Here is a 14,156-nt window from a genome sequence, read left to right on the forward strand (position 1 = left end):
TGAAATGTTATTTCTTGTTAATTATTAGATATTTAATACAAAATCCCTGATGTTGTACCTGATAACAATGAAAGGTATGAAATGAATTATGCAAAAACCAAATACAAAAAACGAGTCAACCTCTGACACAGAGCCTCTGTACAAGACAGAAAGTGCTGCTGGTGAAAAGATATTCTGATGTTATCACACAGCGTCTCTAGACATGGTGGCAGCAACAATACCACAGCGAGAACCAAAGTTACGCCTTCTTTCTTTGCGTGAACATTTGGGTGGCATTATGCAAATCTTCCCATACAGTGATGCAGACATGTGGGGGCGTGTTTAAACGAGGTGTTTAAGGGGGGTGTGGCTGAGCATTCACTTTTAAAAAAAATATCTCTTTAGGTTTGAGACTTTAATCTTTGCGACTTTACGGATCTTCTGTATTTACAAACAACTTCTAACACTCCAAAGACAAAGGAAAACATGAAATTGCATTATACGACCCTTTTAAAATGCTATCAAACGATCTGTGATAACAGACAAAGCAATAGTGAGCAGGTAATAAAAACACTTACTCACATTTTTTATATTTCAGAACCAACTGGTACCGAAGTCGGTACATTTGACAACCCTACTTAGCACTGCATAGCGTCTTGTTGTCTTGGGAGCATCTTTAACGTTTGGTTTCTGTGTAGACCTGCATTTTCCTCTCTCGTTATGTACAATACATGCGCAAATCAGTGGGCGGGGCTGAACAGGAAGTGATGTAGAAGCAGACATTGCTCTTCTTCTGCGAGGCGGGGTTTACCTGCTCTATTACATCACAGAGCGGCACATTCCACAACCTGTCATTTTGGCAGACTGACTTCAATATAATCTGTTTTTAGACTAACAAGAAAATTTTGAGTGCAACACTAGCCATAAGAAAAACTGTATACCTATACATAACTTACTTACTGAAAGTGGTAATCTAGCTATACATATACTATAAATAGTTGACTATACATATACATAACCTAAGACGGACTATACAAGTACTTTACATAATAACTGTGCATGATATTGTGCAAAAGAGGTATTTAAGGTTAAGAAGCAAATAAACAGTTAAGTCCTTATTATGTTCTTGTAACATGGAGTGTTTATAAGAAAGTGTCTGGTGCATTTAGAGAGAAAATAGCATGTTTCTATAGGTGGTTTGTCCAGCCCACTCACCTCAGAATTGCACAATGTTTTTGAGGTTTTCAACGGTTTACATGTGGTGCGTGTGGTGTGGTGGGGGATGGGGTTGAGAGGATCTTGGTTTTAGGAGGTAGGGTTGTGGATGGGGTTTCAGAGGGGGTGAGGTGATTGGAATTGAGGGCTCTCACAGTCTGGGGGAAAAACTGCTGAGCAGTCTTGTAGAGTGGTCTCTGATGCTCTGGTACCTTCTTCCTGATGGCAAGAGCTGGAAGAGATACTGGGAGGGATGGGTGGAGTCCTTCATGATACTGGTGGCTTTACTGGTTTTACTGGCCAGATACAGTTATACAGTGATGCAGCTGGTCAGCACGATTTCAATGTTCCCCTGTAGAATGTGGTCAGGATGGGTTGAGGGAGACTTGCTCTTAAGTCGGCGCAAGAAGTGGAGTCACTGTTGTGCCTTCTTGGAGAGTGATGTAGTGTTGGTGGTACATCTGAGGTCTTCTGTTATGTGCACTCCAAGGAACTTTGTGCTGCTGACTCTCTCCACAGTTGAGCTGTCGATGGTCAGTGGGGGGTGCTCAACAGAGATCCTCAGTAAGTCCATCACAACCTCCTTTGTCTTACTGACATTGAGGGACAGGTTGTTTGCACCACACCATTCAACCAGTTGTGCCACTTCCTTTCTGAAGGGTATTTCATCATTGTTGCTGATGAGACCTACTACAGCTGTGTCATTAGCAAACTTGATGATTTGGTGGGAGCTAAACTTGGCAGTGCAATCGTGGGTCAGCAGCGTGAAGAGCAGCGGGCTGAGCACACAGCCTTGTGGGGCACCTGTGGTCAGTGTGGTAGTGCTGGAGGTGTTGTGGCCGACGCAGACTGACTGAGCTCTTCCAGTTAGAAAGTCCAGGATCCAATTACAGAGGGAGGAGTTTAGGCCCAGCAGGTTTAGTTTGTTAATGAGTTGTTGTGGGATTATTGTGTTGAATACTGAGCTGAAGTCGATGAACAGCATTCTAACATTGAAGTCTTTATTTTCTAGGTGGGTAAGAGCCAGGTGGAGGGTGGAGGAAATTGCATCGTCCGTAGAGCGGTTTGGACAGTATGCAAACTGGTGTGGATTGAGTGTGTTGGGGAGGCTGGTCTTGATGTTGTGCATGACTAACCTCTCAAAGCACTTAATCATGATTGGAATCAGTGCTATGGGACGGTAGTCATTTAGACAGGACACAGGTGTATTTCTTTGGTATCGGTATGATTGTTGTAGGAGACCAGCCTGGCTGGAGGGTGTTAGGACATCTATCCAGCTGGCAAATCAGTACATCAGAATTCATGCTCTGCATGCGTGGGTTAATCCTAGAAAAGGGTTTTCCCTAAGTGACGTGACATACAGCCAAGTATGGTGACCCATACTCAGAATTCATGCTCTGCATTTAACCCATCCAAATTGCACACACACAGCAGTGAACACACACACAGTGAACACACACACAGTGAACACACACCTGGAGCAGTGGGCAGCCATTATGCTGCGGCACCCGGGGAGAAGTTGGGGGTTCGGTGCCTTGCTCAAGGGCACCTCATTCATGTTATTGCCTGCCCGAGACTCGAACCCACAACCTTAGGGTTAGGAGTCAATCTCTCTAACCATTAGGCCACAACTAAGTGGCTGGAAACAGACAGAGCGCCTGGTCGTTGGGAGGTATGGGCAGTTTTTGTGCAGGTGTGTCATTCTGCATTTGAAACCATGAATTAAAGTGATTGAGTGCATCTGGGAGGGATGAGCCGTCATCACAGGCCTGTGGCAGGGGTTTGTAGTCAGTGGTGGTCTGAATAGCTTGCCACAGGGCAGGCTCCGTGCGTCTCTGCTGTCTGTGAAGTGATTATGGTTTTTTGTGTATATGACCGTTTTGCATTCTTGATGCCACAGGACAAATTGGCTCTTGCTGTTTTGAGGGCTGCTTTATCTCCTGATCTGAATGCATCATTTCGGGTCTTTAGCAGCCTGTGAACCTCTGCTGTCATCCAAGGCTTCTGGTTTGCACGAGTGGTGATGGTCTTGGTGACTGTCACATCATCAATGCACTTTTTGATATAAATACTCACAGTTTCAGTGTACTCCGACAGGTCTGTGTGGTTGTTGTAGGTGGCTGCCTCTTTAAACATGTTTCAGTCTGTGGACTGAAAGCAGTCCTATAGTGTTGAGGTAGAATCATCTGACCAATTCGTGCTGAGTTTTTGAACCGGTTTGGCAAGTTTCAGAAGTGGTCTGTATGCTGGGATTAGCATAACGGAGATGTGATCTGAGAACCCGAGGTGGGGGCAGGGTTCAGGCTTGTACGTGTACTTCTCTGTTGTGTAAACCAAGTCCAGTGTTGTGTCCCCTTATTGCAAAGTTCACATGTTGGAAGAACTTTGGCAAAACTGTCTTTAAGTTTGCGTGGTTGAAGTTACCAGCTATCATGAAAAAGCCGTCTGGGTTATTTGTTTGTTGTTCGCCGATGGCGCTGTACAGCTCGCGAAGCGCGTCCTTACCGTTCACACATGGGGGAATGTTAACTGCGACAATAACAATGACTGTGAACTCCCGCAGCAGATAGAACAGTCGACACTTCACAAACATAAACTCCACCAGCGATGAACAGTGTTTTGTCACTACCACAGCATTGTTAAAAATACTATTTCGGTTTTTCTACTTGAAAATTGCATTTAATAATCTACACTGGGAAAAAACTAGTGTCACTAGAAGTCACATTGTTAAAAAAAAACAAAAAAGGAAACTTGGAAATTTTTCCAAGTAAATAAAAATAATAAAATTGGAGTATGTTTTACAAAAAAAAATTATATTTCAGTTTTTCTATTTATGTTTCATTCAGTTAGAAACTTTCTGAGTGAAAACTGTTTCAAAGTAAATCCTACACCATTTTTTGTTACTGCAATCCATTTACATTTATGCATCCAAAGTCACTGTATATATTCAAGGAATCAAACTCATGACGCATGATGCCTTTCTCTACTTTTTGAGCAACATGAATGCTTATAAATATGCAAAATAAAACAAAGAAGGACTTGGAACAAACTCAAAGTCAACAGCGTCCACAACCTGTTTTACATCCGTAAAGTGATGCATGTCTGAGTGAAACATGATTCTGGAAAAATAACCAAAAAAAAAAAATATCACATCAAAATTTCACAGGGAATCAATTAGGTATGACTTTGATTGGAGGATTGGGGGAAAAGGAGCATTTGGTTGTTTCAGAGGTGGCAAAAGTTACTTTTTGATACAAAGATGATTAGGTCGAACTAAGGTTTCATTGGGATAACATGCACTGATCAATAATTCACAATAAGACCAGAAACATGGTTTAAGAAAGTCTATAGTAAACAGTCAGAAAGTCAGTTTTGATTTCATGCTGACTTTAATGATGGATGAGTTTCACAGATGCAAATGCGGCCACAATAACAGGATGATCCTCCTCTGGTCTTATGGAAACCTGAGGTGTTCATGATCCGAATGAGCGCTCAAGCATCTCTAAAGCATCTACACCGACACCGGCCATCTAAGGTCACTGTTTGATAAGAGATTAATTTGGAAAAGTTCAGCAAGGAATAATCCCTCTGTAAATATTTAAATATGTCCTCCTTTTCATCACATGAGGTATTGCTTAACACATCACCAACATCAAATACCCAACGCCTTTTCTTGGTTTAAATATTATATGAAAAACAGAAGGAGGTGCCATGTCTTGGGAATGAGATAAATATACTTAAAACCCGAGATAAAGTTGCACTAATCAAACAGCAGAGATTCATTCAAACTAGCACGCATGACTATTATTAAACATGGCCCACAGCGCAGGAATAACACACAATCCACCAGGATGCTGCCGCAAAACTGTGTGAAGAGCATAACAGAGCACACATCCGGAAAGAGAAAGAAACTCAGCATGCAAAACATGTTTATCCATGGCTCGCTTTGCATATATGATGTAATGCCACAGGAGGTGACATTTTTAGCAATGAAGAGCTGAGGCCTGAGAGAACCACTTAAGAAACTCTCAACCGGATCCATCACAGAATTTCATCAAGGCTTTGTTAAGGAGCCACATATACGTTAAGATGGTTTCAGTTTAGTGTTGAGCTCTGAATACATGGTTTATTCTTCACAACACAGATTCTTCAGTGGTTCTCAGATTCAACAAAACCCTCTTCAACACCCATTTGTGGCCATACAGGGCTCTTGAGATGCTGAAGGGATATTAAAAGGATCTTGATGTTACGTTTCAGGTAATGATGTAATGAAATACTGAAGATGATGATGATTTTTCATTACATTCTGAGATCAGCATAACCTGATCTGTGTCCGTGTTGCCACACTGCCGATCCACCTCAGGTCCAACAGCCAAACACTGAACAATACAAAATCTTCTGTTTTTAAATATTTCAGAACTGTTTTTAAATATATATATATAAAACAACAGAGAGAACAACAGAACGACAGATAGATACAGTGATAGATGGACAATGGATAGATAGATTGACAGAACAACAAATCAGTGGATGGATGGATGGAACGGTACATCAAATGATGGAAGGATGAAATGATAGAATGATAGATCAAACAACAGATAGATAGATAGATAGATAGATAGATAGATAGATAGAACGATAGAACGATAGAACGATAGATAGAAAGAACAGATAGATAGATAGAACGATAGATCGATTAGAACGAAGATCGATAGAACGATAGATAGAACGATAGATAGATCGAATGATAGATCGATAGATAGAACGATAGATAGAACGATAGAACGATGGATAGAACGATAGATAGAACGATAGATAGAACGATAGAACGATAGAACGATAGAACGATAGATCGATAGATCGATAGATAGAACGATAGATAGATAGAACGATAGATAGAACGATAGATAGAACGAATAGATAGATAGACAGAACGATAGCTAGAACGATAGAACGATAGATAGAACGATAGCTAGATAGATAGAACGATAGAACGATAGAACGATAGATAGAACGATAGATAGATAGAACGATAGATAGAATGATAGAACGATAGATAGAACGATAGAACGATAGACAGAACGATAGATAGAACGATAGTACGATAGATAGATAGATAGATAGATAGATAGATAGATAGACAGATCGATAGATAGAACGATAGATAGAAAGATCGACGATAGATAGAACGATAGACGAACGATAGAACGATAGATAGAACGATAGAACGATAGATAGAACGATAGAACGATAGATAGAACGATAGAACGATAGATAGAACGATAGATAGAACGATAGAACGATAGATAGATAGATAGAACAATAGATATAGAACGAACGATAGAACGATAGATCGAACGATTAGAACGATAGATAGAACGATAGAACGATAGATAGAACGATAGATAGAACGATAGAACGATAGATAGAACGATAGAACGATAGATAGAACAATAGATAGATAGAACGATAGAACGATAGATCGATAGAACGATAGATAGAATGATAGATAGATAGAACGATAGATAGAATGATAGATAGATAGATAGATAGAACGATAGAACGATAGATAGATCGATAGATCGACAGATCGATAGATAGAATGATAGAACGATAGATAGAACGATAGATAGAACGATAGATAGATAGAACGATAGACAGAACGATAGATAGATAGAACGATAGACAGAACGATAGATAGAACGATAGTAACGATAGAACGATAGATAGAACGATAGAAACGATAGATAGAATGATAGAACGATAGATAGAAGAAAGAACGATAGAACGATAGAACGATAGATAGAACGTTAGATAGAACGATAGATAGAACGATAGAACGATAGATAGATAGAACGATAGATAGAATGATAGATAGAACGATAGATAGATAGATAGATAGATAGATAGATAGATAGAATGATAAATGGATGGATGAAGAGTCTCAGTCTTGTGTACAGGTGACGTGTTTGACCTTTAAATCTATTCCTAGCAGCTGCATATGAATACTGTACAGCATACTTCAGTCTGACACGACCTGAACAACACGTTCTCAATGAGATCCACTCACACACACAATCAAACCCTTCAGCCGTCCGCTGGACTATTCACACCATCACAGCTCAAACATCGCCTTTCTCTGTGATCAACAGCTTGTGTTAATGAGTTAAGTGTTGAGAAATCCATTGTATAGAACAAACCAGTTCTCAATGCATGAAATCATTTTGATGTCAAGTATCTCTGGAATGCTTTAAAAGAGACCTTTGGTTTTAAACACATGCTTTTGAACTACAAACCACCTTTTAGTTGTATCTATGGGTTTGTGTGTTGGGGGTGCTGAAATGGAAAAAAACAAATCACAAAAGCCTTATTTAGTACACCTCTTCCCTGTTCCGTGAATGACACTATCCAACAATCCTGATCTACAGCTCAGGCAGACGTACAATCACACGTGTCATCGCATACTCTCCATTCTATGACGACGAGACAAAGATTCCCATTCAACAGAATAAACAACCGCCCAGGGCCACAAAGAGCATTTGTAGATCTGCAGTACTGTGAATACGAGCGCGCAGGTGCTTCTAAAGTCTGCTGGTGTTGGGAAACAGGTATAAAGTCTCGCCCATGGAAACCCTTTCACGTGGGGGAAGGGTTCGAGAAAAAAAGGGAGGAGAAAACGTAGGGATCCCTTTGAGATCACATTCACCTGCTGTTGTGCAACCTGAGAGGAGAGAAGCAGCAGCTTCTGTGAACATCTCACTGCGTCAGAGCGACAGAGACACATCCAGACTGATCTCTCCTCGATTATATGCATAAAAACAGTGTGGAAGAGGAACATTTATAGTTGATAGTCTACTGGTGTGTTATACCTTCAGTCATTCTGAATTTGAATCACCTTGACTTTTGAGATTTTTTTAAAGCATTTCCTTGTATTATTTCTCAGCGTATAATATGTAATTTTATTTCATGCATCTTTTTTGCAAGTGATTTGCTTAACATTTACATCATGTTGACAACATCATGTGTGGTGCACATGGAATAGTATTTTTTTAACTAGAGGGTTAATAAAGAAAAATTTACTTGAATCATGTTGTAGTAACATTTTCAAGTTGACTAGTTAAAAATTGTAAAAATCGACAATCGTTTTTTGCCATATCGCCCAGCCCTAATATATAAACACACACGTACCATGTACACATATGTATATAAAAATTTTTGGAATATATATTTCAACATTACAATAATTGGCTTCAATCAATTTGGCTAAATTGTTCACAAATCTAGTCTTGTGTAAACCGTCACATGGTCTTATAAATGTTTTACACTAATTCAGTATTCTATAAGGCAAGTGTATAAATAATAGCCTCGTTGTTTCGTTAAAACAGCCAATCACACTGATAGAGTTGGTGCATGAACATTAACTGGACCAGCATGAGAAATTCTGGGTTTTTTAGTGATTTGACCTCCTACGATGAAAACAGCCATCAAAACGACGCAATTATGAATTAACTGATGATATGCTTCTAGTAACTACTACTTATATTTCTTCTCGTTTTATATTTTCTTTCTCTTCTTTGGCTGTAAATTGAACACATTTGTCAGCGCATGGTTATTTAAAGAATGACCGTAAGAGTCTTTAATGGTCTTAATCTTAATCAAATGAAGCTTTGTTCTGCTCCACGTTTCAGTTAAACAGTGTAATGTTTGTCTAAGAAAGTAGCTGGGAAGGTGCCAAGGGCTCAAAGTGATTCAAGACTTTCCAGACGGATCTTCACAAAAGTGATGAGGGGTGTTCTGACAGGATGATGCATTTTAAAAAAAATAAGTTTTGCTAGATGCATTTGCGCAAGCATGCATGAAGCACACTGCGATGTGTGTGTCCATGTGGTAAAGCGATGAGGTTTTGGTGGTGTGTTTTGGAGACTTCAGACTTTTTTTTTTTCAGCTTTAGAAATTAACTTTTTAATATTGTTCCAGACAGATTAAAAATTAAGAAAAATAATAAATATTCCCTAATTAAATAATTAAATATAAAAGGCCATTATTTTAATGCACATGATGACGCGTTCAGGTTAAAAGTGTTTTTGAGAGTCTCACTCATGTTTCTGTTCAGGTTGTGCTAGTAAAATCTTCTTTCCCTCTAAAATAACACAAGCAAATTGCTCACCAGAATTGGAAGGCCACCACTCCAGGATTTGAATTTCCTGACTTGTAAAGCAAATGAGTGAGAATTTGAATCCAGCGAATTGCAAAACTGATTTGCACAAGGCATCTTGGGAAAATATCTCTGAGTCACTCTTCTTAAACCCATGCAGTGTGTTACATAAGCTTGTGAAAGTGTGTGTTTAATCTGTGTTTATATGAAATATATGAAATACGGTTCATTACATCTATTAATTATCACAGCAATTGATTTTTAATATATAAAAAAGTTTTAACAACTAACAACTTATGACAGAAGCACATTTAATGAATACATTTCTGGGTATGAAAAAAGGCTTCCCAGGTTGCAACATCCTTTAATTATTTTATTACTGATATTTTGCAGAAGTTTGCAGGAAATTAAGATTTCTTTCTCTTGAACACATGGGATGAAAATGGTGATTTATTCATAAATGTTTTATGCAATATTGCAGTTTAATTGGCAAACATACACTAAAAAAATATAGGTTATGTGTGTGTCAGTGTTTATGTGTGTGTGTGTGTGTGTGTGTGTGTTTCAAAGAGCATTAGCTCTTCCTTGGGTCATTTCTGAAACATTTACCAACAAAACTATAATGATCCAAATTCTTGGTGAATTCGAAGAAAAAGCGTGCAACAGAAATATCTATTTAATTTATATATATATATAATATATATATATATATATATATATATATATATATATATATATATATATATATATATATATATATATATATATATATAGTCTTCTAAAACAGTCCACAGAGATGAACTTTTCCCACGTCTGCTTACGTAACACAATTGAGTCGTGTTACACTCCACTACATGTGTTTGGCAGTCATGCCTACTAGAGCACTATGGGTAACAGTATCCTCCATTGGAGAAAGACTAGAGGAGAGCAGAAACAGGAGATGGTGGAGATGTGCGGGGGTCTTCCGGGACGGATAACCCATGCATTAACCATGCACCTGATGTTTAACTCACAACTAACTAAACTACGTCTGATGTGGTTTCAATGATGCACATTTAACCTACAAATGAACTACAGGGAATTCAAGAATCACACCTGATGATGTCATTTACCTGCTCTGGATCTAAGAGACACTACGGTCACAAAATATACCCTGATCTGGGGGGTTTTTTTTCAATAATGACTGTATGTTATTGAACAACTACTGTATAAATAAACATATAAATGCACAAAACATTCTGATCTGAGTTTATCATCTTACAGATAGATTCGTTTAAAGCTTCTGCTAGGAAAAATAGTCCATTACAACACAAGCAATCAATCGTTCCACAAGATGAACAAACAATTAAGTTTAGCAAACATTAAACAAAAATATTTAAATCACAGAATGCCTCAGAGAACAAATCAAGAATTTTATGCAAACTCTTTTTAAAGTACTATGGTGCAGGGTTATTATTGTTAAATAACACGAAAAAAAAAAAAAAAAAAAAAAGGTTTTGTTAGTTGAAATGGTATAAACATTATAATATAAAATAAAAATATATAGCCTATATATACAAACTATACAGACATATTAAAAAAAAAAAAACTAATGAAAACTGACAAAATCAAACAAGAATCTTTAAGTCAAATAGAAATGAAAACGAGAAATATTAATATACAAGCTTACGAAATTTTATTACAAAACATTATAATAATATCTCTATGATACTAAAATAACATTGCTAAGATTTATGCATCTTTTTTGCCAAATAGTTCTGATTCTAGATTTACATGTAATAGAAACTAAAACTGAAATAAAGAATCTACAGACATTAAAAAATAATACTTTTTTTTACAACAAATAAACAACAATACTACTAAAACTTTTACTAAAATTTTAAATGAAAACGAGAAAAATAAATATAAAAACTAATTCAAAATATTACTAAAAATACTAAAAATATTATTATAGTGTAAGCGGTTATCTAATTATTAAAATAACTATAATCAAATGATCTTAATTACAATCTATTTCTATATTATATAACATAAAAAAATAAGCATTTTGTTTTTTTTTACACATGCTGTAAAAATGTTAGCATCATACTGGTTATCAGCCGTAAAAATACTGTTCGTCTATTAATATATTAATCATTTAATAGACATTTCTGTAGCTTAAACAATAGCACTGACAACACCAAAGTCATGGGTTTGATTCCCAGCGAATGCATGAAATGATTAAATGTATACCTTGAATCTAATGTAAATGGCTTTGTATGAAAGCATCTGCCAAATGCATAAATGTAAACAACATGTAAATGACCTGCTGTGTTTATCTGCTACACCTCCAAAACTAACCTTCAGCAAACGTTCAGATCGAAATTGGAGTTCAAAGAGAAAGCAATAGAAACCGCACCCACTCCATTTCACAATGTTTACGGTCCTTCTGGACACAGAAGAAACCAGTTCTGTGAGTAATTCGGCTCTTTTCAGAACAAAGGCGGTTAAATTTAACCCACATACAGCAGAACAATATGCATTTCAGAAGAAAACAACGGCAATCGACACAAAACACAACAAAACAACCTAACACGATAAAACAAACCAACCAATCACTCATACATAATATTTCATTCATTCATTCAGACAGGACGAATAACTCACAGTCTTCTTCTTGTACGTTTACATATGATTTGCTCAGATGTAACCAGAACTGTTTCTCAATGGCCCCACACACACTATCCATTAAAACTGAAACTTCCTCTGAATTTACCCATCGCACAGAAACATGTATCAAGTAGAAAGGCCGAAATAATATTTTCTTATAAAGCGGATGCCCCAATAACAAAAATTATATACACCATTCAAAGGCCGAAATAATATTTTCTGAATGTACAGCGGATGCCCCAATATTTTCAACTTAGAAAAATCTTCTTTTTTTTTTTTTACAGCGTGGAAAACAAATTATATTCACTATGGAAACATGTACTGCATTCAGATTTTATTTTAATGCAGCTTCTATTTATTTTCCAGGCCTCTGGAAAATTCACTCTCGTTTTTATCAGTCATTTTAGAGAGATTGCATTTACAAAAAGCTATTTCTATTAAATAAATTACATTTCATTACAAAGGTGCATCACTACACTGAAAAAAATGGTCTTGAAAAACAATTTCACTCAGAAATTGGTAGTAAATCTCAATTAATTTCAAAGAAATAGCAAGTAACATGAATGAATTTAACATGAAATTCAGTAGAAAGACTAAAATAGTACTTTCTTGTAAAATGGATATTTGAAAAAGAAAAACATATATTACAGCGTAGAAAACATTAAATTCACTATGGAAGCATGAAATTCATATTGCATTAATTTCAGTGAATTTTCAAGGCTTTAAAATCACAATTCTAAAATTTCAAAGACATAACCCTGATTAATAATAACCAGTAGATGTTAATATTACATGCTTAAACTGTATTTCATGTGCACAATGTTTTTTTATGATTATAAAATACATTTGGTATCACTTCAAGCATTATTGTGTTTTAAAAAACAGCATTAATTTACCAATTTTAGATGTGCTGCACTCTGACACCTGCCCACCTGACACATGACGGAAAAAGTGACTTCCAGAAAAACATGAAATGAATGACGATATCTTTACACGTAAAATAAATAATAGCCTATTTTATGGGTTCCTTTTAGGTTTACGTTTAAATGTGTACAATTGCATGTAAAATTTAAATCACATTTATTCTTATTTTTAATATCTGGGGTTTTAGAAACCTCAAAACAAAGTATTTTTTCATAAGGGATATTTATAGTATGTTACGTGCATAATCAGGAAGAAACACAGTAAATAAAATTATAGGACTGTAGGCTACTTTAAGTGCACAAATGTCAAGCAAAAACTGAAATTTTGTTTATAAGCTGTCATCACACTCATAAGAAAAATACTTCATTGACTGATACGTCACTTGGAGCAAAATGAAGGTTTCAAAAACTTAAATAAAGCTTATAGAATCGTTTAAAAGCTTCATATGCTGAACTCAAGAACATGTAATGAAGCATCAACTTCCAAAGAAAGAACCACACAGCAACAACAGCTTCAGCCGTAAATGTTTCTACACAAGACAAACGTTACATACTTAAATCTTAGAAGCATTAAAGCACATTAATGAGAGTTTAAACGCGTGTTTCAAAGATAAACCCGGTGTGAATCTTCTCAAACACGCAGATGAGGATCCCTGAGAGGATTCTTCATCAAAGCACGCACAGGTAGAGGAGCTCAGGTGTGACACACCTTCAGCAACTCCGTTTACAAGAACACAAACCCATTAAAAGCGTATTTTAAGAGTCAAACATAGCTTACCGATCTCAGATCCTCTGAAGGTGTTTTATGTGTGTTATTGTTCCATGGTCACTGCGTGTCAGTGCGGAAGAACTGTTCTCTGTGTGTTCTTCTCAATCAGACTGAAAAAAAAAACTGGTCTGTCGAGGAGAAGCGTTACTGATACAAACCCATTAAACACACTCACACGCACATACACACAGGGATCGAGGCTGTCTTTTTCCCCTCTTTGAACAGACACACTTCAAGACTGCAACTCATTCCTCAGTGATCACGTGACCGCACAGGTAAGAAAGGTGTGACTCATTTTACAGTCAAATCATGAGGGAAAATATCTGCTTTTGCTTGTTGTTTTTATTTCTGTTTCCTGGTATCGATATGGAGGGGGTGTCGCATAAATAACAGATCACTTCTGTGCATATTCAAGTCATTTTTTATTATTAATAGATATTAAAAATAATTTATAATCAATTTTAAA

The 14,156-nt window shown here is 36.8% G+C and overlaps 1 protein-coding gene across 2 annotated transcripts in view; it reads right to left on the reverse strand.

The window, feature by feature from the left end:
• The window catches only part of LOC109104554 (phospholipid-transporting ATPase IC), a 39,219-nt gene extending 25,249 nt beyond the window's left edge, over positions 1-13,970 (reverse strand). For both annotated transcript variants that reach the window (XM_042778547.1, XM_042778546.1), the window contains exon 1: positions 13,700-13,970. The gene's annotated coding sequence lies outside the window, so the exon portion shown is untranslated. The remainder of the gene's footprint in view (positions 1-13,699) is intronic.
• Between the last annotated feature and the right edge of the window lie 186 nt (positions 13,971-14,156).

Source organism: Cyprinus carpio, chromosome A21 (genome assembly GCF_018340385.1).
Source record: "Cyprinus carpio isolate SPL01 chromosome A21, ASM1834038v1, whole genome shotgun sequence".
Classification (NCBI taxonomy): Eukaryota; Metazoa; Chordata; class Actinopteri; order Cypriniformes; family Cyprinidae; genus Cyprinus; species Cyprinus carpio.